This window comes from Callithrix jacchus, chromosome 2 (assembly GCF_049354715.1).
Source record: "Callithrix jacchus isolate 240 chromosome 2, calJac240_pri, whole genome shotgun sequence".
NCBI lineage: Eukaryota > Metazoa > Chordata > Mammalia > Primates > Cebidae > Callithrix > Callithrix jacchus.
In genome coordinates, this window is record NC_133503.1 from 136,562,696 (window position 1) to 136,577,512 (window position 14,817).

The following is a 14,817-nucleotide window of genomic DNA, read 5'->3' on the forward strand; positions in this document are numbered from 1 at the left end:
CCCTTGGGGGAGCTTCAGGGACTGGTTTGGGGAATGGCAAGTCCCCTGGCAGCACCCAAGCATTTTATTATAATCGCAAAGGGGAATGCATGGTACTCCCTTGGAAATGCCTTCCTGGAATTTGCGAGTATTTTCAGCTTCAGCAACTTGATGGCTTTTCTCAGAAGCACTGGATGAGAAAAAGGGATGCTCTTCTGCCATGATAGGGCCCATTCCTTATGTTCAGCCCTAGGGAAGGGATTGCGAGTCTTGTCGAGGGAAATGTGGGTTATCACACACTATCTGCAGGCTGCTGCCCATGGAGCACGGTCTGCCTGGGTCTTAAAACAGACTGCCTTCTTTCCTCTCAGAACTGGGACTGTTTGCGTAAGGGGTTGTTGGATATGGGGCTGCTGCTGGGGCTCCAAAGCTTCTCACAAAGGCCCCTCTGCCCCTTTGGAGTCAAAAGAAATTAATGGGGTTCCAGGCTTGCCTCAGAACATTCTCGGTACGTAGTAATACCTAACAATGATTGCTCACTGTCTACGTCCCAGCTTCTGCTCCAAGTGCTTTATATGTATTCATTCCTTTGAACCTGTAAAACTTCTCTGTTTGGTATTGGACACTGAGGCAAAGCGTTTAGGTCACTTGTTCAAGGTTACCCAGCTTACAGAGGGTAGAACCAGCCTTTGAACCAGGCAGTGAGGTGTTAGCCTGGGACATGCCCCTTCTTGTGGTGTGCACCCACTGTTAGTCACTGACTGGTAGGCTGCTATGGTCGGCGGGCCCTCTGCTCTACAGAGATTGCCCAGCTTACCTGACCACGTGGCTGTCTGCATGGCACCCACTTCTGTATCCTCTAGGCTGGGCTCTGCCTGCCAGTCTGGATGCTTTGATTCTCTGTCCAGCTGCTTTACTGGACCGTTCCTATTATTGCAGCCTCCAGGGCCTGTGTTCTATATCTAGGGCCGGACTCCTTCCAGTGGGGAAGGAGGACAAGCTGTGAGCCTGTCCCTTCTTCGACAGCTGGGTGCTGCCCCACTGTGTCCTCAGCTCAGCCACTGAACCTGCTGCTGGCTCATAAAACATCAGAATCGCACTGTGCTGGAGTGGAAATAAGAAGGCTTTGGGGCCTGGTGAAGTGGGATTGAATGCTATCTATCCCTTGAATCAGCCGTGTGACCTTCATGTCACCCATCTTTCAATCGGGGCTTCCCTCAGAAGAAAAGATGAGCTAACCTTTATGAAAGCACTTGACTCAGGACTTAGTACACAGTAGGGCTGTCAATACATCTGAGCTCTCCTTCCCTGCCTTCTCCATGTGAAATATGGCTACTCAAAGAAGTGTTAGCCACAGGCCCTAGGAATTTCATGTGTTTGCTTAGTCCCCCAGGGGAGGAACTGTGAGTGTATGTGGGTTCGATGTATGAGTGGGTAGAACTGGGCAGTGGATACACCAGGCCATTAATAATGATGTGGCTCATGTTTGAAAGCCAAAGGTATGTTCATACAAGACCTGAGTATGTTTTTATAGTTCACAAACCATTCATCCGCCCCAGCATGACTTTTTTAGTGCCAGTTTTAGAATTTTGATGTTTTCTCTTTTCTCCTTAAAAAAGTGATGTACATTGCAGAGCAGTTTCTGGCCTTGACATGCTGTGAAGTTGGTGTCTGGACATTTTTTTCCTTTAACTATTTATTAAGGATGGAGAATCTAGCTTGGAGATATCTTAAATCCTATGAATTTTGTCAAAAATTCAGCTCCAACCACTTTTTGAGCATAAAAAGAAAATAATTGATTTTAAAGTACGTACATAAATTTACACATTGGGATCCCTGCCGAGACCTAGGGAGGAATTACAAGAATGTCAGAACCTGGAGAATTCCCAGGAAGGCCGGGATGAGGTGCTTCTGGGGCCCTTGAGGGAAGGCTGATCTGGGTGGAAGCATGAACCCAGCTTGGTTTAGGGGTCTCCAGGAAGTGAAGGCCCTCAGTGCTGTCTTTGGCAGTCCAGATAAAGGGAAATTTCATTCATAACTAACTTCTCTCTGAACCTGAGTATGCCATGGGAGAAAATTATGACTGTGGTTTTTTGCCAAAGTGATTTGAATTCCATCCAGTTCTGTTACAATGAAAACTGCTCTTCTTGATTGGCAGGATGATCTTTAACATTCTTGTTTCTTGCAGACTCAAAAGCTGCCAAATTCGAGTCCTCTGACTGTGATGTTGGTAACTACTGATGTTCTGTTTTCCAGATAAAAAATAGAAAAATATTTTGAAAAGTGCATAGAGCTATCTATAAACAAGAAGCTGACCTAGGACATACAGCTTTTGCCCCCTTAATGGTTTGTTAGTTTATTTATTTATTTCACTCCTGTCCTCTCTAGCCCATTTGACTGCTGCTAATTTAGACATGGAAGCCAGTGACTTTACCATTGACAGCCAGCCAGGACCAGCTTCATGGGCATGTTATCTGTGTAGTAACCGAGAGCCCCACCCTTAAAAGCAACCAGTACCTGGTTTAATGCTCTGCTGTGGGTATCTTAAAATTCCTAATACTTTTTGAAAAAGGGGCCTTACATTTTCATTTTTCAATGGGCCCCCAAAATTGAGTAGCTAGTCCTGATGGCCGGACTTACCCCTGTACATTTGTCTGGCTAGGTGGCATTTCCTTTCTTCCTTCCCTCCCTCTTTGATCCATAAATGTCACTTTGGTCCCCCTTAGTTGATGTAGGTAACTGTTTCACTTCTCACAGCCTCTATCTGCTATATGGGAAGTTTGGCCAACTTGGAGTGGGTGAGGGGTATGGGTGCACAATCCAGATTTGAGTGGGTGGCAGAATGCTGTGATGCTCAGGGATACATGGCATCTCTACAGGGAACCTGTTGTGATTCTTAGAGTGAAGACTAGAAGTGACTGTGTCATCCACAGCCATGAAGATCTGTATGTCCACTTAGGAAGGTGTCAGAGTTGTTGTGGGAATGGAAGTACAGGTATTAGTTTGAAAGTAAAAATAAATTGAACGGAATGTTGAGGTGGATGAGACCCCAAAGCTGCAGTGAGTAAAGATCCATCTTGATTAGGTTGCTTGTGCAGACAGGGGCCATGAAACCAGGCCTTTTCTCTTTATTTGTTCATATTGGCATACCCTTATTTTTTTTTCTTTTTATTTGAGACAGAGTCTCACTCTGTCACCAGGCACCAGGCTGGAGTGCAGTGGTGCAATCTTGGCTCACCGCAACCTCCGTCTCCTGGGTTCAGGCAATTCTCCTGCCTCAGCCTCCCGAGTAGCTGGGACTACAGGCGTGCACCACCACACCCAGCTAATTTTTGTATTTTTAGTAGAGACAGGATTTCACCATGTTGGCCAGGATGGTCTGGATCTCTTGACCTCATGATCCGCCCGCCTCGGCCTCCCAAAGTGCTGGGATTACAGGTGTGAGCCACTGTGCCTGGACACCCTTATTTCTTTAGCGAGGCCCTTGTTGTTCCTTCGTGCTGACATGTAAGTAAAATTGCTCTGGGTCTTTAGATATAACTGTCTGGCATGGCTTCTTTAGAAAGGATTTTTGAGTAGAACGTCAGGGCCAGTTTGGATTTCACAATGCCAGGAATCAAATTCCTGATCAGTGTGTGAAGATAGAGCCCTTTGGTCACGTAGTCACACAGAAGTGCAAATGAACATATAAGCAGAACTGGATATCATGGAAATCTGGATCACAGAAAGATGGACAATCAGGACTGAACTAGGACTGTGCAGTTTGTGGTGCTAGTCAGAGGAGTGACTGGTACAAAATCCAGCCTTCATCTGGGGGATGTGTCTGCCCCGAAGTATTGCCTTTTAAACATCCACACAAAGTTGCCAAGTGCAGTGGCTCATGCCTATAATCCCAGCAATTTGGGAGTCTGAGGCAGGCAGATCACTTGACGTCAGGAGTTCAAGACCAGCCTGGCCAACATGGTGAAACTCCATCTCTACCAAAAAGATACAAAAATTAGCCAGGCGTGGTGGTGCGTACTTATAATCCCACCTACTCAGGAGGCTGAGGAGGGAGATTCCCTTGAACCCGGGAGGCAGAAGTTACATTGAGCCTCGATCACGCCACTGCACTCCAGCCTGGGCAGCAAAGTAAGACCCTGTCTCAAAAAAAAAAAAAAAAAAAAAAAAAAAAATCACACAAAGGCTGACAGCCCTCAGAGATTCTTCATCTTGAATTCTACCATAGGATTTTTAAAATTATTTTTTTCTGATTTTAAAAGCAAAAATTGAACTTTGTATGAAAGCTTGAAAATAAGTGAAAAAGAATAATAAAAAAGTACTCATAATCTCATAGCCCAGGGATGGTCATTGCCTTCTTTTTTAAAAGGGTTTTGTAAAGGAGTAACTCCTCTGGGGCATTAAGGGATGACTTTATATACAAATTTTATGTCACATTAGCTTGTAGAAATTCCTCTCCCCTGTATGTGAATAGTCTTAAGAGATGAGTGTCTGGCAGAGGAGCATCTTGTAAAAACGATATTGTGTTTCTGAAACTTGATTGTTATTGGAGTCCATGGAATTTCCTTTTTCTTTTCTTCATTGTGGTGGAAGAAGATGTTCATTAGGTTTGGTCTGTTTGAAATTGAGAACTTGCAAGTAAAAGTTCACTTCCTTTTTTTTTTTTTTTTTTTAGGAGGGAAATTATTATTCAAGTGTTCAAATGAAGTTTTAACTGCATATGCCGAGCCTCTTAAGCTAGTGGTCTTCCTGTGTTTGTTTGTCAGAGTAAACTTTGGCTTGTGATTGCAGTTTCCTGTGCTACTCCTATTAATGGATCCTGTGGATAAGGATCTCACAGACCTATCTTTGAGTGGCCAGTATATCCGTGTTAGGGGGAGAAGTGATTTTTCATATGGTGTGTTTTTTCCTTCTTTAGTCAAAAAAATCATTAAAGCCTTTTGTGTTCCTATGACTTGAAAGGCAAGGGGACTTATAGTTAACTTGAGAGTTAAATTATAACTTCTGCCTTCTTTGTAAAGATAAAGATTCCTTTTAAAAAAAAAAATCAATGCTCAAGTTGGTTGCGTGAGGGGTCTTTTCTCATACCATCTGCTCTTTCCACTTTCACCTGCTATCCCCCTTCAACCTTTAAAGCAAAAGACTTGATGTGTGAACGTGGATGAAAATGACGATTCGGTTTTTGTTTTGTTTTGGAGTTCTAACATTTATTCAATTGAATTCAGCCATCATTTCTGCATGGAGAGACACCTACCTGGTGAGGTGGAGGTGGGAGGAGAATGAAATCACAGACAGAAGGCCCACAGTGCCTGACCTAGAGGGGTGTTCCCCATCCAGCTGGGTGAATGGAATCTTATTCTAAGACATAAAGGATACAAAATTTTCTTAACTCAGGAGCATTTGGCAGGGGTGATAATATTAGGGTGCCTACTTCACTTGCAGTTTTTTTCTAAGGGCTAAAACCAAACCAGAGGCCTCTGTTAATGGACCTGGGTCTATTGTGAAATTACCCTGGCTTTGTTGGGGCAGCAAACATGAGATCCTCTTTGTCATGTTGGGAGTTTGGAAGCCATCCCAAGGACCTTGGTCAGGATGGGCCCAGGAACGTCTAGGTTGGTTCTTCCCCCACTCCTTTCACCTGAATTTCCCTAGAACTGTGCAGAATGTGTATAGGCCTATGATTGACACCCCTGGGATGAGATGGGTCTCTTGTCCTAGCCCATAGGTACAAACAGAGAGATCACAGTGACTGGCTGGAGCCAAATCTTCTACTGGGTTCCTTGAAACTGCCAGAAAGGATAGGTCAGGAGTTCCTGACCATCATTCTAAGTTCTGGTTGGTTTGACCCTTTTGGCTTCTTTGTTCATCTGATGAATGATCACTAAATTGTCACAGAACAGAAGCTAGACCTTCTTTGGAAATATTATTTTGTTTTGCTTAACAGCCCTTTGGAGTGATAGCTTTCCATTTCTGGCAGGAGAAGTGAAACACAGATTAGATAGCTTTCACCCATTTAGATTATATGTAAGGTTCACAGGGAGTTGGTACCTAAGCCTTTTCAGTTAGAGACCTCCATCCTTAGCCTCTGAGCTAACAAGCCTTCTGTTAGCTCGTAGGTCTTTCTTTACACAATCGATGTGTTTCAGAAACAGTACCTGGGAGGACTGATTTTTGTACAAAGCAATTACACTTTTATAGGCAACAGAGATGCCTTTTCTTTAAAAGAATCAGGTTGTGCATTATTTTCTAAAAAGAGCTGTAAATCTCCATTTTATCCTCTAGGTCAAATCTTTTAAAGTAGGAAATATATATTCATGAACAAGTAGGCTAACAAATATCCATTAAAAATGATAACAATGCATCTGATAATATGTGTCTTTCTAAAAACAAAACTGAAGAATTCTTTTGAATGGCACGTTCTCATCTTGGAAGAGCGTATTCTTTAAATAGTGTTTTGTTGTAGTTGTTGTCCTCTGCTCTTTTGACAGACGGTTTTGCCGTGATTGGTAGTATTTTCCTATCACGTTCCATTTTCAAATGTTAATCATTAGTCATTCTTCATGACCTCTCCATGCAGCCGCCAGAATATAATTATTAAGGACTGCCTACTTGCACAATGATGGGGAGGGGATCTGAGGGTTACAAATGACCCAGGGTCATGTCCTGGGTCAAAAAAAGATGAAACGTTAGTCTAGTGATCAGCCCCTGGGTCCTGGGAAAGACAGACCTCTGAGAGCAGTGGAAACCGAGAAGGAAGGATGGCTGCATGCGCTCAGGGAAGACAGGCCCTACAGGCTCTCAGAAACCCCTTTGATTTGTTGCCCATTCCATATGATGTTTAGTAATAAACAGAGTTCAATGGCCAGAGTCTAGACAAACAAATCATGGCCTGGAAAACCCTGTGTGCTGATTACATGTTTTGTCTTTATAGCGTGTAGAGGAAGGAGCCAGCTTTGAAAGTCTAACGCATTGTCTTTGTGAGCTTGCAGCAAATCAGAGAGGCTGGGTTGGGGATTCAGACAATCAGGCCCTGCTCTGGCCAAATTAGAAGGCATTCCCACTCTGTGGCTTGTGATTTTCCTGCTCTGTTTTCCTCCAGGCATTAGGAAGCTGTCGTGAACTTTAGTGAAATGTGAGAGGTTTAAATATTAATATTTCTGAACCCCTCAGGGTAGACTCAACCACCTGCTTCCCCTGCAGCAGCTGCCCTGAACAGTTTTCACTGGAGAGACACTATTTTTCTCTTTAAACAAAATATTTTATCAAAGTTGGTTTTTAATTGAGCCAGGACACCTTCATGTTCACTGACTAGATTTATCTCTGCCATTTGGAGGGGAAGAGAAAGCTCAGAACTTCATCATTTACTTGCTCTTTCCTCCCCCACTCTGTCAATGGAAGTACAGCATCAAACAGGGATACGTTGGCAGGCTGGGAGTTAGCAGCACAAAAGACAAAAGCTTAAATCTCATTTCTGTTGGGACGGAAACAGGAAAAATGCTAAGGAAGGGCTGAGCCCACTGAGTTCCCTGTAAAATAATCCCTGGAGTGAAAACAGCAGCTTCTTCTTTTTTTTTTGGAACATGTGCTTCTTATAAATACAGTCCAGGATGATCAACTGTGTATACAACAAAGCATGCTTAGAAAATGTGGTTGGTAGTATTTTTCTGTGAATGTATTTCAGCTATTTTCATTTTGAAATAATTCATTTCCTGCATGTATGGAGGAAGGTTCTTTTACAATTATTCAAATACATTTTTCTTTGCAGGCATTGAATTGTTTACTCAATGTTAATGGTTCCTTACAAATATTTACTGAATTTATCTGTAAACGCTCCTCTAAATTAGACCAGAAGGTTCAAAACTCTGACTAACTCCCCTTTGGTATCCAGCCTTTTAAGGTAATCTCTTTGCTGGTATCTGTACAATTAACCGAGAGCATTTTAATAACAGGGAATAATAATTGCTGTTTGCTTATCATGAAGAGGAATTCCCCCCTTGTGAATTTACTTTTAGGAAGACTAGATTGTTATGTAGCACACAGTGATGCTGATAAGGGCTTTAATTACTGTGAGAGATTTTGGTGGACAGGGAACAGGAATTTGCAGTGTTTTTGCTCATATTTTGTGGAGAATTGAGAAACTTAAGTTCCTGTAATTGCTGAAAATGTGGGAACTGCTAGAGTAAAAGGTGTTTATATAGATAGCCGTAAATCTCATAAATCTACAAATTTGTTTATGTGTGCAACAAAGTGTGCAGAGATGAACAAAGGATCAGGTGATAAAAACCCAAACCTTACATTTTTTTCTACTCTTTTCAGAGATAAGGTTTTGTCACAGTCATACATTAATTCCTCTACAGATTTTTCTTTTGTAGAACTCTATTTTAATAGAATGCCATTTCCTTATATATTTTTGTTAGAAAACAAAACATAATGAGTTCCATATATTAATTTAAATTTTAATTGCACCGTGAAAGAACAATACCTGATTCTACTTTGACATTTACACCGAGGTGACAATGTTCATGTTTTGAATAACTTAATGCCTTTGTTAATTAAGTTTCAGGGATCAAGAACTATATTAAATAAGAATGTATATGCATAAATGTATGTGTGTTGCTAGAACTGCAATTAATGGAATGGGAACATATTAAAATTATGTCTACATTACTGCAAATATTCATCAGTTTAAACTGAAATTCAAGAGGTTCTTTGTGATTCTTTATGTGGGAAAATAGATGCAACTCATGTAGCTGCAGAATGTCAAAGGCAGGAGACTTAAGAGTTCACTAGCCTGCTCATATTAATTCATTCAACAAATGAAGGCCCACTATGTGCTCAGTGCTGGCATTGCCATGGTGAGCAAAGCAGACCAGCTCCCTCTCACCAGAGGTGGATGTTGGGAAAAAGTGACATGGTCAGGCCTGGTGCAGTGGCTCATGCCTGTAATCCCAGCACTTTTGGAGTCCGAGACAGGTAGATCACCTGAGGTCAGGAATTCAAGACCAGCCTGATCAACATGGAGAAACCCCATCTCTATGAAAAATACAAAAAAATTAGCCAGGCGTGGTGGCATATGCCTGTTATCCCCGCTACTTGAGAGGCTGAGGCAGGAGAATCGCTTGAACCCAGAAGGTGGAGGTTGCGGGGAGCCGAGATCATGCCATTGCACTCCAACCTGGGCAACAAGAGCAAAACTCTGTCTCAAAAACAAAACAAAACAAAACAAAACAACAAAAAAGTGACATGATCAGATTTGCATTTTGAAAAGTCCAGCCTCATTTACTTTTAAGTTTCATAGTTAATTATATAATTCAGGTGAACTACTGGAATCGAACCTTTTAATTCTAGGAAAATTTAAAGAGTGTCATGTATTCAGTGAGGGACCATCAGTTTCTGAGAAACTTTCTAATATTACAACGGTTTATAATATTGTTGTGTGTTGCTGAAGTTAGAAAAGAACGACACTGTAGATACTTCCCCGCCGACCCACAGTCTTTTTCTAGACTTATTTATGGTTCTGGTGAACACTGAAGTTCCAAACTTTTTGCTGGCTCAATTAATTAAATAATGCTTAAGAATTCACGAACAGTTGAACTTAATCTTTAACTTGGGACCCCATTTCTCTTTGGTAGCTGAAAATTTAATCATTCATGCTCAAGGGAAACCGTCCACGTAGTGATGACCCAGTCATTTCCTGCCTAGAGTTAGCCATTTGCAGGGCTCTGCTCTTCTCCCTTTCTTAGAAGCGGCTTCTAAGTTCACAGATGGGGAGGGTTGGCGGCACTTGCAGAATGGGTTTGGGGAATCCTCTGGCCCTCTGGCCCAGGGTTGGAACTCTGCAAAGTGTTTTTGGCCCTCTGGTCTTTGAAGGCTATTGGCCTCAATCCCTCTGGATCCTGCCTCTAGGTGCACATGGTCTGTCTTAGTCCGTTGGGGCTACTATAAGTAAGCGCCCAAAGAGGATGGCCTGTAAACAACATAAATTTATTTCTCAAAGTTCTGGAAGCTGGGAAGTCTAAGACCAAAGTGCTAGCAAATTTGATATCTGGGGAGGGCCTTCTTCCTGGCATAGACAGTGACTTCCTGCTGTGTCCTCCTCACATGGCAGAAGGAAGAGGAGGTCTCTCTTGGGTCTTTTTTTTTTCTTTTTGAGACAGAGTCTTGCTGTTGTCACCCAGGCTGGAGTGCAGTGGCATGATCTTGGCTCACTGCAACCTCTGCCTCCTGGGTTCAAGCGATTCTCCTGCCTCAGTCTCCCGAGTAGCTGGGATTATAGGCACCTGCCACCACGCCTGGCTAATTTTGTATTTTTAGTGGAGATGGGGTTTCACCATGTTGGCTAGGTTGATCTTAAACTCCTGACCTGAGATGATCTGCCTGCCTTGGCCTTCCAAAGTGCTGGGATTACAGGCGTGAGCCACCACGCCCAGCCTTGGGTCTTTTATTTTTTATTTTTTTATAAGGGATGTAATCCCAGTCACAAGAGTTCTATTGTCATGACCCAATTGCCTCTTAGAGGTTTTACCTTCTAATTCCATTACCTTGGGGTTAGGATTTCAACACAGAAATTTTGAGGCAATACAACGTTCAGATCATAGCGTCACCTCCACTTACCAGACCCCACATTCTTCATTCATCTCATTCCAGTCAGGAAACCGCTTCACCACTGTGGCCCTTGCTCTGGCTTTTATAATCTGGTCATGGGGGAAGGACTCTCCACAGACACCTGACTGACTCTCCCTGCTTCTCCCCGCAGGACTCTGGGGATGAACTTGCTGTACTGGCTGCACCGCTCTGGGATGCCGAGACTCCTCACTGAAGTTACATGGGGTAGGGAATGGGGGGCGGGGCATTGGGAGTAGAGCAAGTAACACTACTGCTCTCCTGTTTCATTCTCAACACTCTACTCCCACTCAGAAAGATTTGTAATCTCTCTCCCCAGTGGAGAGAAAATGTTTTTCTAAACCATTATTCATGGATAAGCTTTATACAGCAAGCAATTCCTTCAGGGCTTTGGCTCTTGGTATTCAAATCCAAGCTTTTAGACCTCAGAAAACCTTTAATCTGTTAAAAAGCTTGGCTTTTGCAAATCAGAGGGTCTTGGTTTTCAAGATTAGTGTCTCTATGATGATTTTAAAAAGTTATTACTTGGAAATGTGGTTACTTTATCTGTTCTCATGTTTTTTGCCCTCTTCTTGGCAATAAACTGCAGCCTCAAAGTACAGTTTTAATGGAGGAAAAATGGGAGGCAGCGGTTGTAGGGAAGGCTGAAAGAGAAGGTAAATGAATGGGGCGGTGATAGAAAAATGTACTGGCCAGGCGCAGTGGCTGGCACCTGTAATCTCAGCACTTCGGGAAGCTAAAGTGGGAGGATCACTTAAGTCCAGCAGTTCGAGACCAGCCATCTCTACAAAAAAAAAATTTTAATTCACTGGGCATGGCTGCAGTGAGCTATGCATGGGTGCACTGGGCACCACTGCAGTCTTGTCTGGGCAACAGAGCAAGACACTATCTGAAACCAAACAAAACTAAACAAACCCCTCAAAACCCATTAATAGTGTTTCCCATGACCAACTCTGCTGTACTTAGAGGAGGAGCTACTTACTAGAACTTCTTTATTTTGTATGTATTCAGGGCGTGGCACACTCTTCAAAACCACTGTGATGTGCCAGTTTGCTTTTGTTTACAAGTTTCTTAGCAAGGTCTTTATTGAGGCCAGTTCTATGTCTGACCAACATTTATAACCTAATTTACCCTGAAAACCATTCTTCCTTCTGCTTTCTATGCCTCCACAGTGGTTTTTAAATTTGCCGTGTGTAAAATCTCACCCCAAAGCCTCTTTGTTGAAAGCGATTCCTATCCCTGAGGAGTGGATGATTTAAATCACTCTTCAAAAATCATTACACAAAATGTAGGATGACATGAGACTCAAACTACTAGCCATGCAGGGGAGAACACAGTGCCAGGGTTTGTAAAAATGAGACTTTCTTGATTCAAACAAAATAACCATTACCAGGTTACCACTGGGGGTCAAATAGCCTGTTATCCTGACTGTATTTCAAGCCACTGGACACTCCACTCAGCTCTCTAATAACTCCACTAGAAAGAAAAACCAAATAGCAATCCCATCTGGAGCATGCCTGGCTCAGAGTGGGTGTTTAGAATTGTTTGTTGACTGTCTGATGGCTTCTCACAGAACAAGCAGAGCTGCTGGAGCTGTGAGCATCATCCAACCACCTTGATTTTTCAGGGAAGAACCCAGGAGGCACCTTGACAGAGGGCCCAGGACATGAGTTCTTCTGTGAGACGAGTGTTAGCTGAACCTTGGCACCTAGATAATTTTTTGGTGGCTGTAGGAGAGAAAGCCCTGCTCACCTCATTCTGTGGGACAAAGCTTTTCTGCTGTCTCCAAGGATACAGAGCCCTTCCCCATTGAGAGCAAGCATGGAGACAGAATGACAAGGTACAAAACCAGCTATGTATGGCCCAGGCTTGTGGCACTTGCTGCCTCTTTCATTGAGAAACAATGCAGTCTAAAAGAGTCACTCTGAGTTCAAATGTTATCTCTGCTGTTTCTATAGTGTGTTTTAAATAATAATAGTTTCTAAAAATATTTTCTAAATATGTAAAGTTACATGATCATATTGAATATTTTCTTCAAAATATATGCTCCTCCTCATGCATTCGTGAGTTGCTCATCCCATGGGGAATCACTGAATTAGAGTTTTTCAATGGACTCCATGCTCATCTGGAATGGGAGCACATATTGCAGAATATTATAACATAATCAATCTGAATGTCATTACCATTCATTATCTTTAAAAGCATGTAGGAGACAGCTATATGCTTGGGGCACTGTCTACATAGATCCACAGCCTTTGATTTCTGGCACCTTACAAGTCAAGATGGTTCGCAATAGTCAGGCATGAAGGTTTAAGCACCAGTATATTGGCAAGATCAGACTGCAGTTAAGGCATTTTCATTGTACACAAACACAGGGAAGGAATATTTGGGATTGTATGGAACATATTGAGTATTGAGTGTGAAGATGGGTAGAGGTAAGTTAGTCTGCAAATTCTTTTTTTTTTTTTTTTTGAGACAGAGTCTCACTCTGTTGCCAGGCACCAGGCTGGAGCACAGTGGTGTGATCTCGGCTCACTGCAACCTCCGCCTCCTGGGTTCAAGCAGTTCTCCTGCCTCAGCCTCCCAAGTAGCTGGGACTACAGATGCGTGCCACCACGCCCAGCTAATTTTTATATTTTAGTAGAGACGGCATTTCACTATGTTGGCTAGGATGGTCTCGATCTCCTGACCTCGTGATCCACCCGCATCGGCCTCCCAAAATGTTGGGATCAAAGGCATGAGCCACTGCGCCTGGCCAGTCCTCAAATTCTTAAAGGTGGTGATTGGCTTTGGGGAGCTACTCTGGAGAAGGGAAGGACACAGAGAGGGCTGGTCCAGCCAATTAGGGATAAATCCAGGATGGGATGGAATGATCAGATAAGTCATAATCATTGGGTCATGATTATTTTCAAAGGTTAGAAGAACCCTGCAGATCTTCTGATTCTACCAATGAATGAAATAGTTTGCAGCCATTTCGTTCTGGTTCTAGGTTACAGGAGCAATAAGATACTTTCTGATGCAGCATTTGTATGTCAGTGTAGGTACAGTCCAGAGTGTGATATGTTTAGAGAAGGTACAGAACTAGATGGAGGAGCAGGCGCTTGGGGAAGCTGCACAGAGTGACATTTACAGATGAGGAAACTGAGGCCCAGAGAGGCAAAATAAATTGTCCAGAAACACACAACAGAGAAGTAACAGAGCTGAGATCACAACCTAAACCCTCCATCCCTGGGCTATCATCCTTCCAGGAAATATTGCTGGTAGCTGTGGGTCTGTCTGAGGAAGGAAAAAATCACCAGGGAGCAGGGAGCCATGAAACACACAGGGAATGGCTCTGGGGTCTCCTGATAACAAACCTTGAGGTTGGGGCTTGGCTTAGGACACAGAAGACCTGCATCCTTAGAATCTCTTAGATGAAGCTGAGAATGAAGCCCACACTGGAGAGAGTTGAGAGATGAAGTCCTGGTGAATTCATTTGACCTTTGAATCCAGCTATGTCTGAGGCTGGTTCTACCCATGTGTGATAAGGAAGCTTACAAACCTGAGTGGCCTCACCCTGGGAGACATTTTTGTATAATGATGATGGACTGGACTAATTATTCATGATTGGATGGAATTCCAGGAATGTGCCAGTCAGCGTCTTTTGTAGTGGTGTATTACTTTGACATAACAGATCTCTGTTAAAAAACCAGAGGGTAGATTTGATATTGTGGAATACATATTTGGTTTTTGTCCAATTTCCTGACATACAGTCCTTCAAATCCTTGGAATCTCCAGAATAATAGAAGTACCTTGTGAATAGAGTGCCTTTTGCTCTCTTATTAGAGAGCTTGTGGCTGGGGGCCCCTAGATGGCTTCAGGATAGGGGCTGGTCACAGGAAAGACCAAGGCATGGTTAGAACATTGAGACATTCAGCTCTGTCCCCAACCTCCATGAAAGGGAGATGGGCGGAAGGTTAAGTTGATCACCAATGGCAAATGATTTAATTAGTTGTGCCTGTGTAATGAAGCTTCTATAAAACCCCAAAAGAACTGGGTTTGGAGAGCTTATGGACAGCTGAACCTGTGGAGGTTCATGTAGGATGGTGCTCTTGGAGAGGGAAAAGAAATCCCACATCTCTTCACCATACGTCACCTATGCGCCTCTTTCATCTGGCTTTTCATCTGTATCCTTTGCAATACCCTTTATAGTAAAATGGTAAATGTAAGTAAGTG

At 43.0% G+C, this 14,817-nt stretch overlaps 1 long non-coding RNA gene across 1 annotated transcript in view; it reads left to right on the plus strand.

Moving 5' to 3' along the window:
* LOC118151504 (uncharacterized) overlaps positions 1 to 10,809 on the plus strand; it is a 42,571-nt gene extending 31,762 nt beyond the window's left edge. Inside the window, exon 3 of the long non-coding RNA XR_004739854.3 lies at positions 10,736 to 10,809. This is a non-coding gene — a long non-coding RNA (uncharacterized LOC118151504). The remainder of the gene's footprint in view (positions 1 to 10,735) is intronic.
* The last annotated feature ends 4,008 nt before the right edge of the window (positions 10,810 to 14,817 follow it).